We start from the raw sequence: 20805 nt of genomic DNA, 5'->3' as shown, positions 1-20805 counted from the left end.
TCAGGTAGTATGGGCATTTTAACTATGTTTATTCTTCCAATCCATGTGCATGGAATGTCTTTCTATCTCTTTATGTCGTCATCAATTTCTTTCAAGAAAGTCTTGTAGTTTTCGTTGTATAGATCTTTCACTTCCTTGGTTAAATTTTTCCTGAGGTATTTTATTCTTTTTGTTGTGATCGTGAATGGGACTGAGTTCTTGAGATCTTTTTCTGTTAGTTCATTGTTAGCGTATAGAAATGCTACTGATTTATGTATGTTGATGTTATACCTTGCAACTTTGCTGTAGCTGTTGATTGTTTCTAATAGTTTTCCTATGGATTCTTTGGGGTTTTCTATATATAAGATCATGTCATCTGCAAACAGCAAGAGTTTTACTTCTTCCTTTCCTATTTGGATTCCTTTTGTTTCTTTTTCCTGCCAAATTGCTCTGGCCAACACTTCCAGTCCTATGTTGACTAAGAGTGGTGAAAGTGGGCACCCTTGTCTTGTTCCTGTTCTCAGAGGGATGGCTTTCAGTTTTTGTCTGTTGAGTACGATGTTGGCTGTGGGTTTGTCATATATGGCCTTTATTATGTTGAAGTACTTTCCTTCTATACCCATTTTATTGAGAGTTTTTATCATAAATGGATGTTGGATCTTGTCAAATGCTTTCTCTGCATCTATTGAGATGATCATGTGGTTTTTGTTTCTCATTTTGTTAATGTAGTGTAGCACATTGATTGACTTGCAGATGTTGAACCATCTCTGTGTCCCTGGTATAAATCACACTTGATCATGGTGTATAATCTTTTTCATGTATTGCTGTATTCGGTTTGCCAGAATTTTGTTGAGGATTTTTGCATCTATGTTCATCAGTGATATTGGCTTGTAGTTTTCCTTCTTTGTGTTGTCCTTGTCAGGTTTGGGGATCAGGGTGATGTTGGCTTCATAGAATGTGTTAAGGAGTGCTCCATCTTCCTCAATTTTCTGGAATAGTTTGAGAAGTATAGGTATTAACTCTTCTTTGAATGTTTGGTAGAATTCTCCAGAGAAGCCATCTGGTCCTAGACTTTTATTTTGGGGGAAGTTTTTGATTACTGTTTCTATTTCTTTACTTGTGATTGGTCTATTCAGATTCTCTATTTCTCCCTGATTCAGTTTGGGGAGGTTGTAAGAGTCTAGGAATTTATCCATTTCTTCTAGGTTGTTCAATTTGTTGGCATATAGTTTTTCATGGTATTCTCTTATGATCCCTTGTATTTCTTTGGTGTGCATTGTGATTTCTCCTCTCTCATTTCTAATTTTATTTATTTGAGAATTCTCTCTTTTTTTCTTAGTGAGTTTGTCGATTTTGTTAATTTTTTCGAAGAACCAACTCTGTGTTTCATTGATCCTTTCTACTGTCTTTTTTGTTTCAATATCGTTTATTTCTGCTCTAATTATTATTATTTCCCTCCTTCTACTGACTTTGGGCTTTGTTTGTTCTTCTTTTTCTAATTCTGTTAGGTATCGTTTGAGGTTGCTTATGTGAGATTTTTCTTGTTTTTTGAGGTGAGCCTGTATTGCAATGAATTTCCCTCTTAGGACTGCTTTTGCTGCATCCCAAATGAGTTGGTATGGTGTGTTTTCATTTTCATTTGTCTCCAGATAATTTTTGATTTCTTCTTTAATTTCTTCAATAATCCATTGTTTGTTCAGTAGCATGTTGTTTAGTCTCCACATTTTTGCCCCTTTCCCAGCTTTATTCTTGTAGTTGATTTCTAGTTTTATAGCATTATGATCAGAAAAGATGCTCGATATTATTTCAGCCCTCTTGAATTTATTGATGCTTGCTTTGTTTCCCAAGATATGGCCTATCCTTGAGAATGTTCCATGTGCACTTGAGAAGAATGTGTAACCTGCTGTTTTTGGATGGAGTGTTCTATATATGTCTATTAAGTCCATCTGCTCTAATTTTTCATTAATTCTATAATTTCCTTGTTGATTTTCTGTCTGGATGATCTATCCATTGGTGTTAATGGGGTGTTGAGGTCCCCTACTATTATTGTATTGTTGTTGATGTGTCCTTTTAATTTTGTTAAGAGTTGCTTTACAAATTCTGGTGCTCCTATGTTGGGTGCGTATGTATTTATAAGTGTTATGTCATCTTGGTGGAATGTCCCTTTTATCATTATATACTGCCCCTCTTTGTCTTTCTTTATCTGTTTTGCTTTGAAGTCTACTTTGTCTAATATAAGTATGGTGACACCTGCTTTCTTTGGTTCATTATTAGCTTGGAGTATTGTCTTCCATCCCTTCACTCTGAGTCTGTGTTTGTCTTTGGGGCTGAGGTGTGTTTCCTGGAGGCAGCATATTGTTGGGTCTTGTTCTTTGATCCATCCTGTCACTCTGTGTCTTTTGATTGGAGAGTTCAATCCATTTACATTTAGAGTGATTGTTGAAATGTGGGGGCCTACCGCTGCCATTTTATCACTTGTTTTCCAGTTCTCTTGCATTTCCTTTGTTTCTCGTGCCATGATTTTTGGATTAGTAATTCAGATAGGTAAATTTCTGTATTGGCTTTCTTCTTATTTGTAATTTGTGTCTTTATTCTTGTTATTTGTTTAGTGGTTACCAGGTGGTTTGTATAAAACCTCTCATAGATGAGATAGTCCATTTTCTGATAGCCTCTTATTTCCTTAAATTAAAATGGTCCATCCCTTTTCTCTTCCCGTTCTAGGTTGTTATTGTAAGAGTTTTTTTTTTTTTTTCCTCTTCCTTCTTGTGCTGTGAGTTTGTGGTTAAAATGGCAGGATTATATTTATTCTTGGTGTTTCCTTCCTTTTATCTTTAATGTTTTATTTAACTTTTGCTAACCTGTTCTGATGGAGAGCTGCTATTTTCCATTATTGTCCTTCTACTTATCTCCTTTGCTCTGGGTTTTGTAACCCCTTTCCCTTTTTTGATTTTTTAGGTATGAGGGTCTTCCTGAGCATTTCTTGAAGAGGAGGTCTTGAGGCAATGAACTCCCTTAACTTTCGTTTATCTGGGAAAGTTTTTATTTCTCCATCATCTTTGAAGGATATTTTTGCTGGGTAGAGTATTCTTGGCTCCAGATTTTTGTCCTTCAGAGTTTTGAATATATCATTCCACTCTCTTCTAGCCTGTCAGGTATCTGCTGAGAAATCTGCTGATAGCCTCATGGGGGTTCCTTTGTAGGTTATTTTCTTCTGCCTGGCTGCCCTTAGTATTTTCTCTTTGTCATTGACTTTTGCTAGCTTCACTACTATATGCCTTGGGGTTGGTCTTCTTACATTGATAAAGTTTGGAGATCTATTGGCTTCTGTCACCTGGAGTTCCATCTCTCTCCCCAGGTTTGGAAAGTTCTCAGCCATTATTTCTTTGAACAGGCTTTCTGCCCCCTTCTCCTTCTCTTCCTCTGGTATACCTATAATACTTATGTTGCATCTCCTAATTGAGTCAGATAATTCTTGGAGAGTTTCTTCATTTCTTTTTAGTCTTAGTTCTCTCTTCTCCTCTGTCTGCCACATTTCTATATTCCTATCCTCCAAATTGCTAATTCTGTCCTCCATATTATTGTCCCTACTGTTCAGAGAGTCCAGACTTTTCTTAATCTCCTCCATTGTGTTCTTCATCTCCAGTATTTCTGATTGGTTCTTCTTTATAGTTTCAAGCTCTTTTGTGACATAGCTCCTGAACTCATTGAGATGTCTATCTGTATTCTCTTTTAACTCGTTGAATTTTTTAATAATGGCTGTTTTGAATTCATCATCATTTAGGTTATAGATTTCATTGTCTTTAGGATTGTTTTCTGGGTACTTGTCATTTTCTTTCTGTTCTGGAGATTTAATATATTTTTTCATACTGCTTGATGGCATGGATTTGTGCCTCCACACAGAGATAGAGGTTAGTTACTGCTTCCACTTGTTTCTACTGGTGTGTGGGGGGGAGCATCTGTTTAGACTGCACTGACCAGGAACCCTGTCAGCTGTTGCTGACTGGACCTGTGGAGGGCCTCGTAGTCACAGTGGTCCTGTGGGGTCCCTCGTCAGCTGTAGGGGCATTCGCAAGGGGGCCTCAGGCTGCTCTTGCCTACTGTTGCAGACCACCTAGATGCACTCTCTCCTTGGGGTCTGCAGCAGTGTTATGGGCTTTTCCAGTGGCCGGAAGCAGGATCACCTATATTCACAGCTCTGTCACTGTCAGAGCCCACAAGATCTCACTTGTCCACTATAGGTCACAGCAGAGTTATGGGTATCTTCTGCAGTCTTTGGTTAGCTCACCTAGCTGTGCTACTTTTGCCCCAGGGCCTTCCAGCCTTGTGATTGCCAGTTGGGGCCTCTCCAGTAGTGCTGTGCAGAAGCTTTCCCTGCCGCTGGTGCGGGATCCTGGAGTTTCCCCCTGGGCTGCTGAGCTGGGCCACTGGAGCTCCACCCAACCTCCAACCACTCCCACGGTATCTCTGGGTGCCCCCTGCCCCCTCTGGGACACAGCCAGAATCCCTGAGTCTGGCGGTAGCTGGCGGGCTGCTGCCCTGCCCGGGATCCTCCTCTTCGGAAGCCTCCCAGCATTCTGAGTGCTGGGTGGGGCCTCTCTGCTAATGGCCAGTAGAGGCTTTCCCTGCCAGTGGTGCGGGACCTTGGAGTTTCCCTCTGGGCTGTGGAGCTGGGCCGTTGGAGCTCCACCCAGCCCCAGACCACTCCCACGGGATTTCTGGGAGCCCCTTGCCCCGTCTGGGACACAGCCGGAGTCCGTGAGTCCAGCAGCGGCTGGTGGGCCGCTGACCTGCCTGGGATCCTCCTCTTTGGGAGCCTCCCAGCATTCTGAATGCTGGGCGGGGCCTCTCCGCTAATGGCAAATAGAGGCTTTCTCTGCTGCCGGTGCAGGATCCTGGAGTTTCCCCCTGGGCTTAGGTGTAGTCATGGGGGGCTTAGGTAGGGCTGTAGTCACCTGTTTACACCGTCACTCCGCTGGTGCGCACACACTCCCGCCCTTGGTGCATGGCAATGCTATGGGGGAGTCCGCTGGAAGAAACTTGCTTGCAGGTACTAGGCTGTCCAGGGGTCGGGGGTCAGAGAGTTTTCACCTATCTCCACCTCCTCCAGGGGGGAGGTCCGTCTGCTTTCCAATGTATACCAGCACGGGTCTCTCAGGCGTCCTGAGATACTATATGGATATCCTTTGTTAACCAATGAATGTCCAATTAGTTGTAGATTCGAAGGGGGAGAGACAAAGAAAACTACTCACTCCGCCATCTTGGTGATGTCATCTCCTTACAATTCTCTTTTTGTGTCCCAGTAACTTCTCCCTTCTCTTGCCCCTTAGGCTTAGTGTATTATTAGCTTCAGGTTATTACATCATCCCTTATTATCTCTAAACTCAACCCACCTCTTTATTCAGCTTTCTTTAATTACTTAGCTTGATTTTGACATCAGTTTCCTGCTAGGAACCCAACTTATACAGAAAAAGAGAGGAAATTTTAAAAATAAGAACTCAGGGCCTGAGGACTTCATGGCAAATGAAGTTAGCACATTCTCTTTGTGACCCTGTGTAAGTTGTTTAAACTCTGAGCTTAGAGTCCTCATATCTTTTGTGAGGACATTACAAGGATAATAAAAGAATATTATGAACAGCTCTATGCCCACATTTTTGATAACTATTGGAGATGGTCATCAAGAGGACATGACCACAAATTGACCCATAAATCGTACCTGGGCAATTGGAGGCTCCTCACTCCCTCCCCTTTCCTCGGAATGTACATTCTGCCCACCATTCCCACACTAGGAGTTGTTTCAAGGCATAGCCTTGAGAGAGTGATGTGTTGTTGAGACCATCTGGACTGTGTATGTGACTGAACCCAGTTAAGGCCTCTATATACACTTTTAATATTCTGGCAGGTGGGTGCAGAGATACACTTGTGTTGCAGCCACCCAAGGCAAACCTTGTCTGTAAGTTCTCTTGCTTATTAAGCCTGCCACCTAAAAATCTGGAGTGGTTTGTCTCTTTCTCTGGTCTCTCCTTGCTCTCCATATACCAGGGATAGTTTGTGAACCAAGACTAAGCTAGATGAAAGGGACCAGTTCCTTGAAATAAACAATACCAAAACTCACACAGGGAGAAATAGATGATCTGAGTGGAATTATATCTATTCAAGAAATTGAATGAATAATTAATAACCTCCCAAAACAGAGAATACCAGGCCCAGATGGTTTTAGTGGTTAATTCTACCAAACATTTAAGAAAGAAATGATACCAATGCTTTACAATCTCTTTCAGAACATAGAAGCAGAGGAAATACTTCCTAACTAAATGTACGAGCCAGCATTCCCCTAATACCGAAACCAGACAATAAGAGTACTGGAAAGGAAAACCATAGACCAATATCTCTAATGAACACAGGTGGAAAAGTCCTCAACAAAATATTAGCAAATTGAATCCAACAATGTGTAAAAAGAATTATATACCATGACCAAGTGGGATTTATTTCAAGTTTATAATGCTAGTTCAACATTTACAAATCAATTAATGTACCCTATGACATCAACAAGCTAAACAAAAAAAATCGTATGATCATATCAACTGATGTAGGAAAAGCAAAATCCAACATCACTTCATGTTAAAAACTCAGAAAACTAAGAACAAAGGGGAACTTCCTCAACTTGATAAAGAACATCTACAAAAAACCTATAGCTAGTATCATATTTAGTCACCATCAAACTTAATGGTGAGAAACTAGATGCTTTCCCTCTACAATCAGAAACAAAGCAAGGATGTTCCCTCTCACCACCCCTATCAATGTTGTAGTAGAATTTCTAGCTGATGCAATAAGACAACAAAAGGAAATAAAAGGTATACAGCTTGGGAAGGAAGAAATAAAACTGTCTTTGTTTGCAGATGACATGATTTCTATGTAGAAAATCCCAAGCAATCAATTAAAAAAACTCCTAGACCTAATACACAATAATAGCAAAATTATAAGATACAAGGTTAATATACAAAAGATAGTTGCTTTCCTATGTACTAGCAATGAACAATTAGAATTTGAAATTCAAAACACAAACCATTTATGTTAGTACAAAAAAAAACACTTAGGTAGAAATCTAACAAAGTGTATACATGGTTTATATGAGGAAAACAACAAAATTCTGATGAAAGAAATCAAAGGAGATCTAAACAAATGGAGAGATTTTCCATGTTCATTGACAGGTAGACTCAACATGGTTAAGATGTCAGTTCTTTCCAACTTGATTTATAGATTCCAGGCAATCCCAATCAAAATCTCAGGAAATTATTTTGTGGATTTTAACACACTGATTCTAAAGTTTTTATAGAAAGGCAAAAGACCCAGAATAGCTAACACAATATGGAGGAAGAACAAAGTCAGAGGACTGAAACTCCCCTACTTCAAGGCTTACTATGGAGCTACAGTAATCAAGACAGTGTGGTATTGGCAAAAGAATGAACAAATAGACCAATGGAACAGAAAAGAGAGCCCAGAAATAGACCCACACAAATAAGTCAACTCGTCTTTGACAAAGTAGTGAAAGTAATTCAATGAAGATAGGATAGTCTTTTTTAGCAAATCGTGCTGGAACAATTGAACATCCATATGCAAAAACAAAACAAAACAAAAAACAAGAATCTAAACACAGGCCTTACACCTTTCACAAAAAGTAACTCAAAATGGATCACGGACCTAAATGCAAATGCAAAACTATGAAACTTTTAAGAGATAACATAGATAAAAGATAAGATAAGAACTGATGTGACCTCCGGTTTAGCTATAAGTTTTTAGATACAATACCAAAAGCACCATCCATGAAAAAGAAATTTTGGTAATCTGGACTTCATTAAAATTAAAAACTTCTGCTTTGTGAAAGACAGTGTTAAGAGAATCAAAAGACAAACCATAGGCTGGGAGAAAATATCTGCAGAACACATATCTGATAAAGGACTTGTATCCAGAATACACAAACAATTCTTTAAACCCAATAAGGAAACAAAAAACCCAATTAAAAAAATAGGCAAAAGATCTCAACAGTCGTCTCATCAAAGATATACAAATGACAAATAAACATATGAAACTATGTTAGCATATGATACTCAACATCATATGTTATTAGGGAAATGCAAACTACAACAATGACGAGATATCACTGCACACCTGTTAGAATGGCTAAAATCCAAAACACTGACCACACCAGATACTGATGAGGAGGTGGAGCAACAGGAGCTCCAATTCATTGCTGGTGGGAATGCAAAATAGTCTAGCCACTTTGGAAGATGGTGTGGCAGTTTCTTATAAAACTAAACATAATCTTATCATACAATCTAGCAATTGTGCTCCTGGATATTTACCTCAATGAATTGAAAACTTATGTTTGCATAAAACCTGCACATAAATGTTTATAGCAGTTTTATTCATAATTGCCGAAATTGGAAGCAATCAAGATGTCCTTCAACAGGTGTGGGGATAAACTGTTGTATATCCATAAAATGGAATATTATTCATCAGTAAAAAGAAATGAGCTATCAAGCCATGAAAAAACATGAAGGAAGATAACGTGAATTTTTCTAAGTGAAAGAAGCATCTAAAAATGCTACACATTATATGATTCCAACTATATGACATTCTGGAAAACGCCAAACTAAAGAAATAGAAAAAAGCTCAGTGGTTGCTAGGGGTTTAGGGAGAGTGGGGAATGGATGAATAGGTGGAGCACAGGGCATATTTAGGGCAGTGAAATTCTTTTTATGATAGTGTAATGGTAGATACACGATGTTATGTACAATACAAGGAGTGTCTCTTTGCCTTGATTATTTTTAAGAACAAAAGACTCTGAAAGGAACATTGACCTTCACCCTAACTGCCCCAAAGAATTTAAGATAGAAGGCCTGTTCCAGGAAGGAATGAATACCATAAGATAACTATAGTATAATGTGAAATAGGTGTGATAGAAAGGCACCAACAAGCCCATTTTTATCAAAGGTCTCTCTCTTGGGTCATATTGTCTTTAGATGGCCCAGAAAACACTTGTTTAACAAACATTTTGCATTTCCATCTCCATGTAAATTGCCCCACCCCCACCCCTTTTGAAGGCCCAACCACTACCCCCAACATCTTCCTTTGCATTTAGCTGAAGATGGTATTTAAAGTGGCAGCTTTGGCCATGCTGGTGAGTTGCTCAGTTTTCCTGGGTTTCTCCCATGCATACATGTTATTAGACTTTTATTTTTCTCCCCTTATTCTGTCTCATGTTAATTTAATTTCTTAGACCAGTGAGAAGGACCTAAGGGTAGAGGAGTTGTCTTCCCCCGCTACAGTTTCATGTGTTCCTGGAGACAGGAGACACCACACTAGGCTATGAAGGCTTAGAAAAAATTATTGACATCATGATGTCAACAAATTCATTCTGTGAGGTTTGAATACTAGTGAAAAGGATTAGGTCTGCCAATGACTTGTCAACACTGCATGGTAGTATATAAGCCTCAGTCAACTTGCCCCCTCTGGGAGCTGCATTTTTTTGTGTGAACTCCATTTGTATGTACATAATTTAAACTATTTTTTCGCTCGTTAATCTGTCTTTCATTAGTTTGATTCACAGGACTAGCCATTGAACCTAACAGGATAGAGGGGAAAAGGTTTTTCCTCCCCTATAATAAAGCAAAGTTCTAACCACCTCTTTGAGTTACACATCACTGAGTTCTCCCAAAAAAGATTTGTTTTCTCCCTTGTACTATAATAAATCTTACCGATAATTATTACTGCATGCTAAGTCTGTGAGTCCTTTTAGCAAATTATCACACCTGAGGGTGTTCTTGGGTAACCCCAATCCCCATGCTTGAATTATCCTGATTCACTGAAATATGATGAAAGCATTGTTTTGGAAAAGGAAGGGTGAAGGGGTAGGGAATAACAAACTTTTTGTGCTTGGTGGCTATGGAGTCATTTGTGATATGCAACAGCAGCTAAGCTACTGTTGTCTGTTGGTAAGAGGTAAAAATTACCTATGGAATTTGAAACTAACAGATGTGATACCAGCTCAACACAAGGTTGACATAAGGGAAGCCATATTGTAGAAAAGAAACCATATTGTAACTTTGAATGACCCCTGACTAAGTAACCCAGCTGGATATGCACCCTCTAGGAGATCCAACTGCTCTGTAGATTTTATGACCCCTGCTTGTGCATGTGCCTCCAAGATGTGATAACACAATAACTTTGTTCTTTTGAGTTCCTTAGGAATGTGAAGACCTCCGACAGAGTCTATCTGGTGTGGGCACTCCCAGTCTGTAACACCAGAGGGTCAACATTCCTAACTCCCTCCACTATAACCCACCGACATATATAACTGCTTCAAGATTCTATGCCTCTCGCTTAAGAGGTTCTTTTGGACAATAGTTGGCCGTCTTCCCCCTTGCTAGCAAGCTGTATTAAAATGCCCTTTCTCTGCCACCATGTTGCCTCTTCACAACTGGCTTTGTCTTGCAGTGAGCAGATGGTACCCTTTGTGTGGTAATAGATGCAACCCCAAGAGAGTTGGCTTGTGGATTGTCTGGCTGCTTTTGGCCCAGCTGGCTGGAGTGAGGAGAAAAACTGTTTAGCCAACCGATACCTTTGGTTTTTATTCTCTTCTCCCAGTTTTAGATAGACCAAAAGTATTAAAAGTTTATATTGCTCTTTCTTCCAAGTAGGAGGAAAAAAAGGTTAAATCAGTTCCCAGGAAAAAAGAAAAAACCCTGAGTCCAGTCATTTCTTCAGCCTGGCTGCTGGCACTGCTATAATAGCCTCCTCCATCCCCCTCTTGCATCCCAGCCCAGATCTCCCCAGACAGCTGACGTTAACCCTATAAGTGCTGAATTTACTGAGAGGAGTGTCAGTAAATTTGCAGTGAGGAAGAAAAAGGAGAAATGGCTTTGTATTTTGTGGCTATAGCATTTGGATATATGATGAAAATTAATGTAAAGTTATATACTTATAATTTCAGAAACGCTAGTGGGATCATTTCAATTAGGTAAAGCTGCCAAATAAAAGAAAAAAAAAGTGTTAGCAAGACATACTTTTCATGTTTTTTGCCCTTTGGGCAGGGGTTGGAATTCAAATTTTTTAAGTATTAGAAACAGAACGTCTCCATAACTAGTGAGTTTTGCTATGAGGCTTATCTTTTGGAGTCTCCAGCAAAAGGGAGATAGCATAAAAAGAGAGGCAATCTCCAGACTGAGATACACTTTTGGAGTTAGAAAGAGCAGTTTTTAGTTGCTAATGAATCCTTGTGAAGTCAGATGTCTGGCATTTAGAGGCTGATGGTTTTCCAGCCCCACGTGCATATTTTTGAGTGGGTCAATTAGGACGCTAAGACTGAAAAGACAAAAAGGGCTTAGGAAAGCCTTGCTTGTCCCTGGGCTTTGGACCACAGCTGTCTGGCCCTGCAGTGTCTTTGCTTTGTTCTTGCCTAAGAAAAAGCAGCTGATTCTTTTGGAAGCTGGAATTCACAGATCCTCATTGTCTGGCCTTGACTCTAAACTGAAACCTGGGGCTGTCTGCTGTTGGGCTGTTTTGACCTTACCTTGTGCTTTGCTGACCTGAAAGTGGGCATAGGCTCAAGAAGCAGAAGTCAGGCTGGGGAACCTCCACCCATTTGCCCATTTAGGATGCTCCTCTGTGGGGTCCTAAATTGTAAAAACACCTTGGATGCTGGCTGGACTTTCTGGGTCACATACAAATGCATACAGGAAAGGGCTTTTCTCTGATTTGACCATCTGTTATCCAGCTGCTGTTCAGCTCTGTAAAGATCTATCAAAAATCTTTTTCCTCTACCCATTTTAGGTTCATTGCCTGGGGCCTTCCCAATTAGACTGACAAAAAATAGATTAACAAGAATAAAACCAACAGAAATTCATTAACATACTCATCATGCATAATCATGGGAGTTCCCAGTGATGAGTAACTCAAAGAGGTGGTTAGAACTTGGGCTTATATTTCATGTTAACAAAAGAACAATAAATTTGTAGAGAAGTGACAAGACAAAGAACAAGGACTTTGAGCTTTGAGAGGCTGTGAAGCGGTTCAGAATAGGCCTTCCCAAGATGTGCCACTTTGGCATATTTTGAGGTTAAGGCAACTGAGACCCTGTGGGCTCAAGAGAAACTCTTATCTTTTCCTTAAAGAATTTATATTGGGGGCCTTGCCCATAATAAGAGTTGTTACCAAAAATAAATTTTTATGACCTATCTGTATGTCAGAGCAAACCTCTAATTACTGGACATCTGTTCTTCTTATTGTCCTGTGAATTGCCCTCCTCCCCTCTGAAGCCTCAGGCCCCTATGCCATTCCTTGGCTCAAGATAGCATATATATCACATTTTCTCTTTGTCTCTGAACCTCTTATGTGTGTGGGGTTCCCATTTGTACATAATTAAATTTGACTTTCTCCTGCTAATCTGTCTCTTGTCAATTTAATTCTTAAACCAGCCAGAAGAACCCTACAGGGTAGAGGAAATTTCTTCCTCCCCTACACTTGGCATGGTCAGCAGGATAAACTTCCCTGGCTGAACTCTGCTCCCTCTGAGCCTGCTGCAGCTGAGAGATCCTGGGATATCAGACAGCACAGGCAGACCGTAAGAGTTCTTGCCCCATCAGTCTCCCAGATATCTGCCTGCTGCATGGTGTATTGGAATTGAGAGTGGTTACAGTCTTTTTTTCTCTTTCCTAAATTTAGATTAGTGGGAGAAAATATTTGTGAAACTATTTCTTGGGCAAAAGTGACTCTGGTAAAGATTTGGGATGAGTACTTTTGTTTTCTGTTGATCCTGTTCCTCTCAGAGATGGTCATTGTTTTCTTTTGTCTCTGACAGCTGGAAGATGCATATGCATCTGACGGGCAACTGAGTAGGCTGTGCATCAGAGCTTAGGGAATCTAAACATCCTGTTCTATTCAAAAGAATGTGAAACATGTGAATTATACCTTGGTAAGAAAAATTGAAACACTTCTTTTTCTCCCTACTTGATCCTTCCAGAATTCAGAAATTGAGTTTTCTTATTTTCATGGCAATATAGTTATTATAGTTGCAGGGTCAATTATGATATTATGAACAAAGGTGGTTTGGGAGAAGATTCTGGGTTGGATCCTGAACTAGAAAAAGAAGATTAGTGGGACAGTTGGTGAAATTTGAATAAGATTTGTAGACTCTTTCATAATATTTTATCAATATTAATTTCCTGGTTTAAAGAATTATACTGTGGTTATATGCCAGCTCTGGTGGTCTAGTGGTTAAGATTTCATGTTCTCACCACCATGGCCTAGGTTCATTTCCGGTCAGGAACCTTACCACCGCTCTTTCAGTTGTCTCACTGTGGTGGCTGCATGTTGCTGTGATGCTGAAAGCTGTGCCACTGGTATTTCAGGGTCACCCATGGTGGACAGGTTTCAGTGGAGCTTACAGACTAGGAAGAAGGACCTGGCTACCCACTTCCAAAAAAATTAGCCATGAAAACCCTGTGAATAGCATTGGAGCATTGTCTGATATAGCACTGAAAGGAGAGAGGATGGTGCAAAAAGACTGGGTAGGGTTCCGCTCTGCTGTACACAGGGTCTCTGAGTTGCAGTCGACTCGGCACTAACAACTATGGTTATATAGGACGTTAACATGATGGAACCTGGATAATGGGCATATGAGAAGTGTGAGTACCATTTTTGCAACTTTGTCTAAAATTATTTCAAATAAAAAAGTCTAAAAACTCAAATTCTAGGCTGACAATTTTTTTCTTCTGGCACTTTGAGAATATTTTTCTACTATGTTCTGGTTGCTGTTGAGCAGTCAGAGCTTAATCTAATTATAATTTCTTTGTAGATATTTCTTTTCTTTTTAGTTGCTTTTAAGATCTTTTACAAAGGCACTTAAAAGACACTACTATGTGTTTAGATGTGATCTTTTGTAGAATTCATGGATTAGCATTTTTCACTAATTCTGAAAATTTCAGTAACTGTGTATTCAACTGTTACATCTCCTCCTTTCTCCTTTGTTTGGCCTTCTGGAACTCTGGCCACATGTATATTTAACTTTCTCACTCTGTCTTCCAGATTTCTGCATATCTCTTCAATTTTCCATTTCTTTGTCTTTCTGTGCTGCATTCTGAGTAGTTTCTTCAGATTTGCCTTTCAGTTCAATAAATTCCCCTTCAGCCATGTATAACTTAGTGTTCAAACAATCCTTTGAGTTTCAAATTTCAATTATTTCAGATTTTATTTTTTGAAGTTCTCTTTGACTCTTCTACAAATCTGATTAGTTAAATTTAATAGATTCATTACTTTGTCCCTTGGTCATATTTAAATTCTTTTTTTAACCTTGAAATTTATTAGACATGTTATTTTATATTCTGCATCCAATATGATCAATATCTGCAGTCTTTCTTGCTCTGATTTTTTATAGTTTGTTTCTGGTAACTCCTACACATTGTGAGTTATTTATTTGTGTGTATGTTCATTGATTTTGTATTATGACCTCATGTTCCTTGGAACATTATATGCTTCAGAATTCTTTGAGAACTATGGAAAAAGTGTTTCCTTTACAGGAGTGTTTTTATTTGTTTTTATTAGGTGTTTGGGAGCACTATCAAACCAGAATTGCTTTAAACTAAGTTTTCAACTTGAGACTTTTTAAGGCCACATAGGTAGTGAGAATTTTAGCCCCAAATAATCATGCTTCTCTACTTAAGATTAGGAATTATCAGGGAAGGATTTTTTTATGCTCTATCCAAGGCCAAAGGTAGAAAAAACATATGGATCCCTATCATCTAGATCTGTGAGGTGTTAGTTTCTCTAGTTCATCCTCTGATTGGGTCCTGGCTTTATGTGGGTTCTATGATATAACCTACCATGTGCAGGCCCCAGGCTTTGTCTTCCATCTCTTTTACAATGGCCTTTTAAAACTCATGATGTAGGCCACCAACATGGGACATGTATCAGCAAAGCAAATGAGTACTTGCTTACTCCTGTGGATTCTCATGTTCCTGTCATTTCTGAACTTCCTGAAATTCTCTACTCTCTTCCCACTGCAACTATGCATTTATAAATATATATCTTGCATACTACACAGCTTTTTTCATTGTGTTATATAGGTTTTTTTTTCTGTATTTATCTGGTCCATCTTAATACTTTTAAGAAAATCCATTTAATCTTCATAAAACAGTGAAAAGTATAACATTTTTCCCAGGTTTTATATAGGGATATCTTATGATCACAGAGATTAACTGATTTTTTTCCCAACACCACAGAGTTACTAAGTGGTAGAGATGAGATTCAAACAGGCCTAGATCCAATACCAGGGCACTTATAAAAATCTTACTGAAATTTGTTGAATGATACTTGGACTAATTCCTGAATCAATCTAGAAATTAATAGGAGTTCCTTCATTTGGTTAGAAAAAGCCCAAAGCAGAAACAAATCATAGTAAAAATTGAGATCAGGAAGCCTCCTGAACACCGCTCCTCATATCAGCATCCCACACCTAAATACTGCACCACCGGGCAGCAGAGAGGAACATTTGCTGGGGGTCAGGCCCTGCTCTCCATTCTGACTCTTGAGTTAGTTGAAAGTTCCCTGCATACTCAGTGACTGATCTCATCCCTCCTCATTGTAGTCTTGGAACTAATGATCATGGTCTCTAAACTTTGCATCTCCCATTCCTGCTCCTGTGTCTTTTGATGCTTTTTACAGGTCAGTAGACTTTTCAGGGTAAAATATTTCTCTTCACCAGCCCTTAAGCCAAGGACAGGGAAAGAAAAGAACACCATAGTGCTTTTTCATATGGTAAAATTGTAAAGGCAGCATCCAATGGCAGCATTTCTGATTGCTCCGAGGCACAGCTAATAGCTGATTTCAGTGCTTCCCACTGCTTGTCAGTGACTGGAGTATAAATGGTTTATTACAAGCCCAGTCTGGCCAATGAATGTGAGTTAGGGCCATTTTGATTGTCAGCTCCTGATTCGGCAGAAAACGTGAAACTGAGCTGGACAAAGATACCGGTCATGAGCTCCAGCATGCAATTAACTTCACTAGTAGATACTAAGGTTTGGATCTCTTTCCTTACCACACCTGGAGAAAACAAGCCATTAGAAAAGCAACTTTGCTTGCTGTAACCCAGGAATTGTATTTCTGAAATATCGTTTCCTTTTGGACAATTGCCATAAATCTTCTCTTATTTGAGGAACAAGGAGATGAGGAAGCTACTTTTTGCTCTTCGCAAAAGTGTTAGAGAGGACCATGGTCTCTTAGTGTGGAAGGAAGCAAGTAGGTCCCCTACAGAACTAGAATATAACTTGTGATCACCAAGGCAGGAGTTAGGAGTGGGGTCCTGTGCTTTTGGGTGGCACATTTTGTGTAGAAACTTTCAAACAGAACGTTTTGAATGGAGTATTCATTCTTAGTATAATATAGATGGTAAAATTTATCTCACTTTCACTGAAAGTTTATAAGCCTGAATTAAAATGTATACCTCAGAGTCTCTTGGAAGCTCTCAGTAAATTTTATCTATTATATTTTTTAATATCCAGTGAAAGAAGAGGTTTTAAAAATAACAAAACAAAGAAAATTCCAAATCCTTTTTGTTTTTCAAATAAATAATAAAAAGCAACAAATTCCAAGAACATTTACCCCAATTCTCTTCTCATTACATCGACTTTGTCAGAATGGACCTAAATATAGCTTCTGTTTCATCTTTGCTGCGTTCCATGCTCCTCTCCCATCCCAGCCCCCAGCTCTGAGTTCTGTGTGGTTAGCCATCCTATACCTTGTCTATTCTGATCCAGTCAAGGAGTCCTACACAAATCAGTATACCCAAGTAATTAACAAGGAATTGAATTAACAGTTAAATATCTATTAATTAAGTCTGTAAACAAATGCTGTCTTCTTCCAAGCAAGACTCATTTGGAATTTGTGTTCAAGAAAACTATTGGGTTAGAACATTTCAACTCAAAAGAACGTGTCATGGAAGAAGAGAAAGAATTTCCCCATGGTTTTGGAAAGTGGTTGTTTGCCACACTTAACTTCCAGAAACAGGCCCAGTCTGGGGATGCTCAAACAAATGCAACACATGACACACAGCTTTTACAGGAAATGTTCCCCATAAAATTCCACAAGAGGCAGAGTCAGAAACTCATCTGTGAGACAAGTAAGGAATGTGAACAGAGAAAGGCTGTGAGATGTACCTGAGGCTGATGGGATGGTAGTAAATATGAAATGGAAGTAGTGAAACAATCACAATGCGCAGAATTTCAGCTCAAAGAAATGAATCTTAAGGATTGTACAGTGCATTCGGATGTCAGGAGCTGGGACCAGCTCTGACCTGCTCTTCCATTCAAAAGCTGTACATTCCTGGCATTGGCCAGTAAAACTGTAATCTGTGTGTCTGGAAGAATGTTCTGGTTGGGCTTTTTTTTTTTTTTGGTTCCGAGAGACATTAGTGCAGCCATTAAGTGCTACAAAAATCTTTATTTTTATGCCTCCATTGGTAGAGCAGAAGTCTCATTCATTTAAACTATATTAGGTGCCAGGTTTCTTTCCTTCACTCAGGACCTATTAGGTGAGTCACTTTCTATCCAATTGGTCATCCAATTCCTCCCCAGTTCTACCTGGAGGGAGAATCTTTAACAATGTCACATTGTTAACTCAGGATTATCCGGGAATGGAGGATGTATGCCCTGGAACTTGGCAAGTACTACAAATTCGGCATTTTTGGTTTTTAGAGAACCATTTGCTAAACATTTAGCAGCACACCCCTAGCTATCTCTCTTGCTGTTATATCAGATGGAGGATTTTCACAGAACAGTAGTATTTTCAGGTAAAAATATTTTCTGCAAGTCACTAGTCCTAATCCATCTATGAGAGAAAGGAATGGACACATGGTAATTCCTGAGTCCTGATGATATCAATCAAGATTGCCAAGTCAGCAGCCAATGGCTGAGTCTTCCTAGAATCCAGTGGCTGAAGTTCCTCCCTTCCGCTTGTTTATGATTGGAGGGTAATTTGTATTATAGGGCTAGGTAGCCAATGATTGAGGGCCAGGGACAATTTTAGTGATTCAGCTACTAGTGCTGCAGGAACCTTGAAACTGAGTCAGTTAGAGACCCGTAAGAACCACAGGGTCAGGAACTAGATCTGCCTGTTGCTTCACTGGTAGATGGCCACCTTCAAATCCCTTTTCTTCACTTTGTTCCTGTTAGATGCTTAATGTGGGATGACTGTACAGAAAAAAGAGTGATGGGGAGGCAGCTCTTCCTGCTGTTAACCTGGAAATATACTTCAGCTGAACTATTCCTTTTCTGGAAAATGTCTTAAATCTCCACTTGCTCAAAGGAAGATGTTTGGAATTGGTGCAATTGCATTCAGTAGGCCACTGAAGAGAGGAAGGAAGTCAAACATCAAGACAAATTGCATCCTACATCAGTCAGGAAGATCTTGGAGCCAGAGACCATTCTTTTACCCAAGTGTTTTCTATTTTTTCTACAGAAACACAAACATCCTAAAGTAAATTCATGGTGACCTGAATTACTGTTGCTGGAGTCTTGAAGTCTACATGTTTAACATGTGTGACCGCCATATTGCAATGGCTATTACCACAGTGATGTTGAGGATATTGGCCTAACATTTAGAAAAAAATAAATCTTTCAGAAAATAATAATCATATAACCCCCCAAGCCTTTTACATTACATATTCAATAATAGAAAAGAAGGCAGGCTGCAAGGCCATTTTTCCTTCCTTCCTTTATTTGAACATTTTTTGCCTGCCTGTCCCTAGGTATCTTATCACCTCCATCATTGCTCTCTTCTCTCAGCCTTCCTCTAGCTCTGTATCATTAAAAGTTCTTTAAGAGGCTGGCCTTATGGCATAGTGGTTAAGTTTGCATGCTCTGCTTTGGTGGCCTGGGGTTCACGGGTCCGGATCCCAGGTGTGTACCTATGTACTGCTCATTAAGCTGAGGTGCGGTGGTGTCCCACATACAAAATAGAGGAACATTGGCACAGATGTTAGCTCAGGGACAATCTTCCTCACACACACACAAGTTCTTTAAGAGTCTTCAGAAAGAGTCTGATTGGATCAAAAAGGGATAAATAGAGCTGCCTGAGTTCCTGAGAAAAGCTGATGATGCATCCAGTTAACAATTGTTTAGTCACTAACAAAACACCAAAGTTAACAGTTAGGAAACATAGCATCTTTCTCTTAAAATTTGTGCTTAAAAAACCAAAAAACAGTGATTAGGAGTTTACTAATGAAACAAATGATTGCATATTAGAGGCAGAGAAAACCTTCAGCTCATGGCTGCTGATCAGGAATCCAGGATCAGCTCCTATCTGACTCACCACTGTGTGACCTTGAAAAGTCATTTTACTTCTGTAGCTCTCAGTTTCCTCATCAGTTAAACAAGTGTCTGGGCCCCATCCCAGATCAATTTAATTAGAATCTCTGGAGTGGAGTCTGAGTCATCCATACATTTTAAATGCTTTTCAGGTGATTTTAATGTGCAGTGAGTATTGAGAACCATTTTCTAGATCATTGGTTCTCAAACTTTTGCATGCATCACCTGGAGGGCTTGTTAAAACACAAGATTCCTGCATCCCATCTCCAGAGTTTCTGATTCAGTAGTTCTGGGGGCGGAGTGAGTCTGAGAATTCACATTTCTTATAGGTTCCTAGGTGATGCTTATGCTGCTCTTCGAAGAACCACATTTTAAGAACCACTGGCCTAGATGATCTCTAATATCCCTTTTAAGTATGAAACCCTGAGAATCTATGGCTTGGCTTCTCATACCTAGTATATGCCCAATTCTCTGAAATACTGTGTGTAGTAGATGGCAAAAAAATGGCCAAAAACTTCTCCCTTTCCTGTATGCATGCTCTTCTACATTGTGACTTTGCTACTTTTCCCATCAAGAGATGGAGTTCATTCTTCCGTTCCCTTAAATCTGGGCTGGCCTTGATTGACCAACAACAGAATGTGGCTGAAATGACGTTGTGGGAGCTCTGAGCCAAAGTTACAAGAGGATTTATAGCTTTTCTTCTCTTGCTGACCTGAAACACCACCATGTGAAGAAGGCCAGGCTTGCATCCTTGGGGATGAGAAGCCACATGGAGAGAAAGACCAAGCTAACAGCTGGCATCAACCATGAGATGTGTCAGTGAGTCCATTTGAGATCATCCAGTCCAAGTTGAGTCACTGGCTGATTGCAGTCACATAAGTGAACCCAGGCAAAACTGGCAGAAGGACCCTCCAGCCGAGTCCAGCGCTTTATAACCCAAGAATTGTAAGCAAATAAAATGGTTAATTTTTTAAGCCACCAAATTCTGGGATGGTTTGTTATAACATAATATAATGGATACATTATGCCTATATTTCCCTATGTGTAGAGGGGACAATGTTAATTTCTGTAAGGTCTTTCTAATCCAAAGGAAAGGCTTGCTGAAAGAGAGAGAGAGTATGAGTAAAAGTGCTTTGAGCTCCATATACTCAAATCTGGAATCTATTACCTTCTAAAATTATGCTTTTTTTCAATTAGTTTCCAGTCTTTTTCACTGAGAAAATTTTAGCATCTAGTAACCATTGTCCTTGAGGTAGTCTAGTGGTTTTCACACACACTCATGTGTCTGGATGGTTTTCTTTTTTTTTTCTTTTTTGGCCCTCCACCCATCCTCTACTGTCTTAAGAGTGTTGATCTGTGGTATTTTTGAGTGATATGTCCCATTACATACAGCCTTTCTTTAGAGTTGTTGTGTAAATAATGACATGCAGAGACATTCCTTGATATGGAAATACTGGGCCTACCAGCTAGG

This window comes from Equus quagga, chromosome 2, assembly GCF_021613505.1.
Source record: "Equus quagga isolate Etosha38 chromosome 2, UCLA_HA_Equagga_1.0, whole genome shotgun sequence".
Lineage (NCBI taxonomy): Eukaryota > Metazoa > Chordata > Mammalia > Perissodactyla > Equidae > Equus > Equus quagga.
This window is presented reverse-complemented; position numbering follows the sequence as displayed.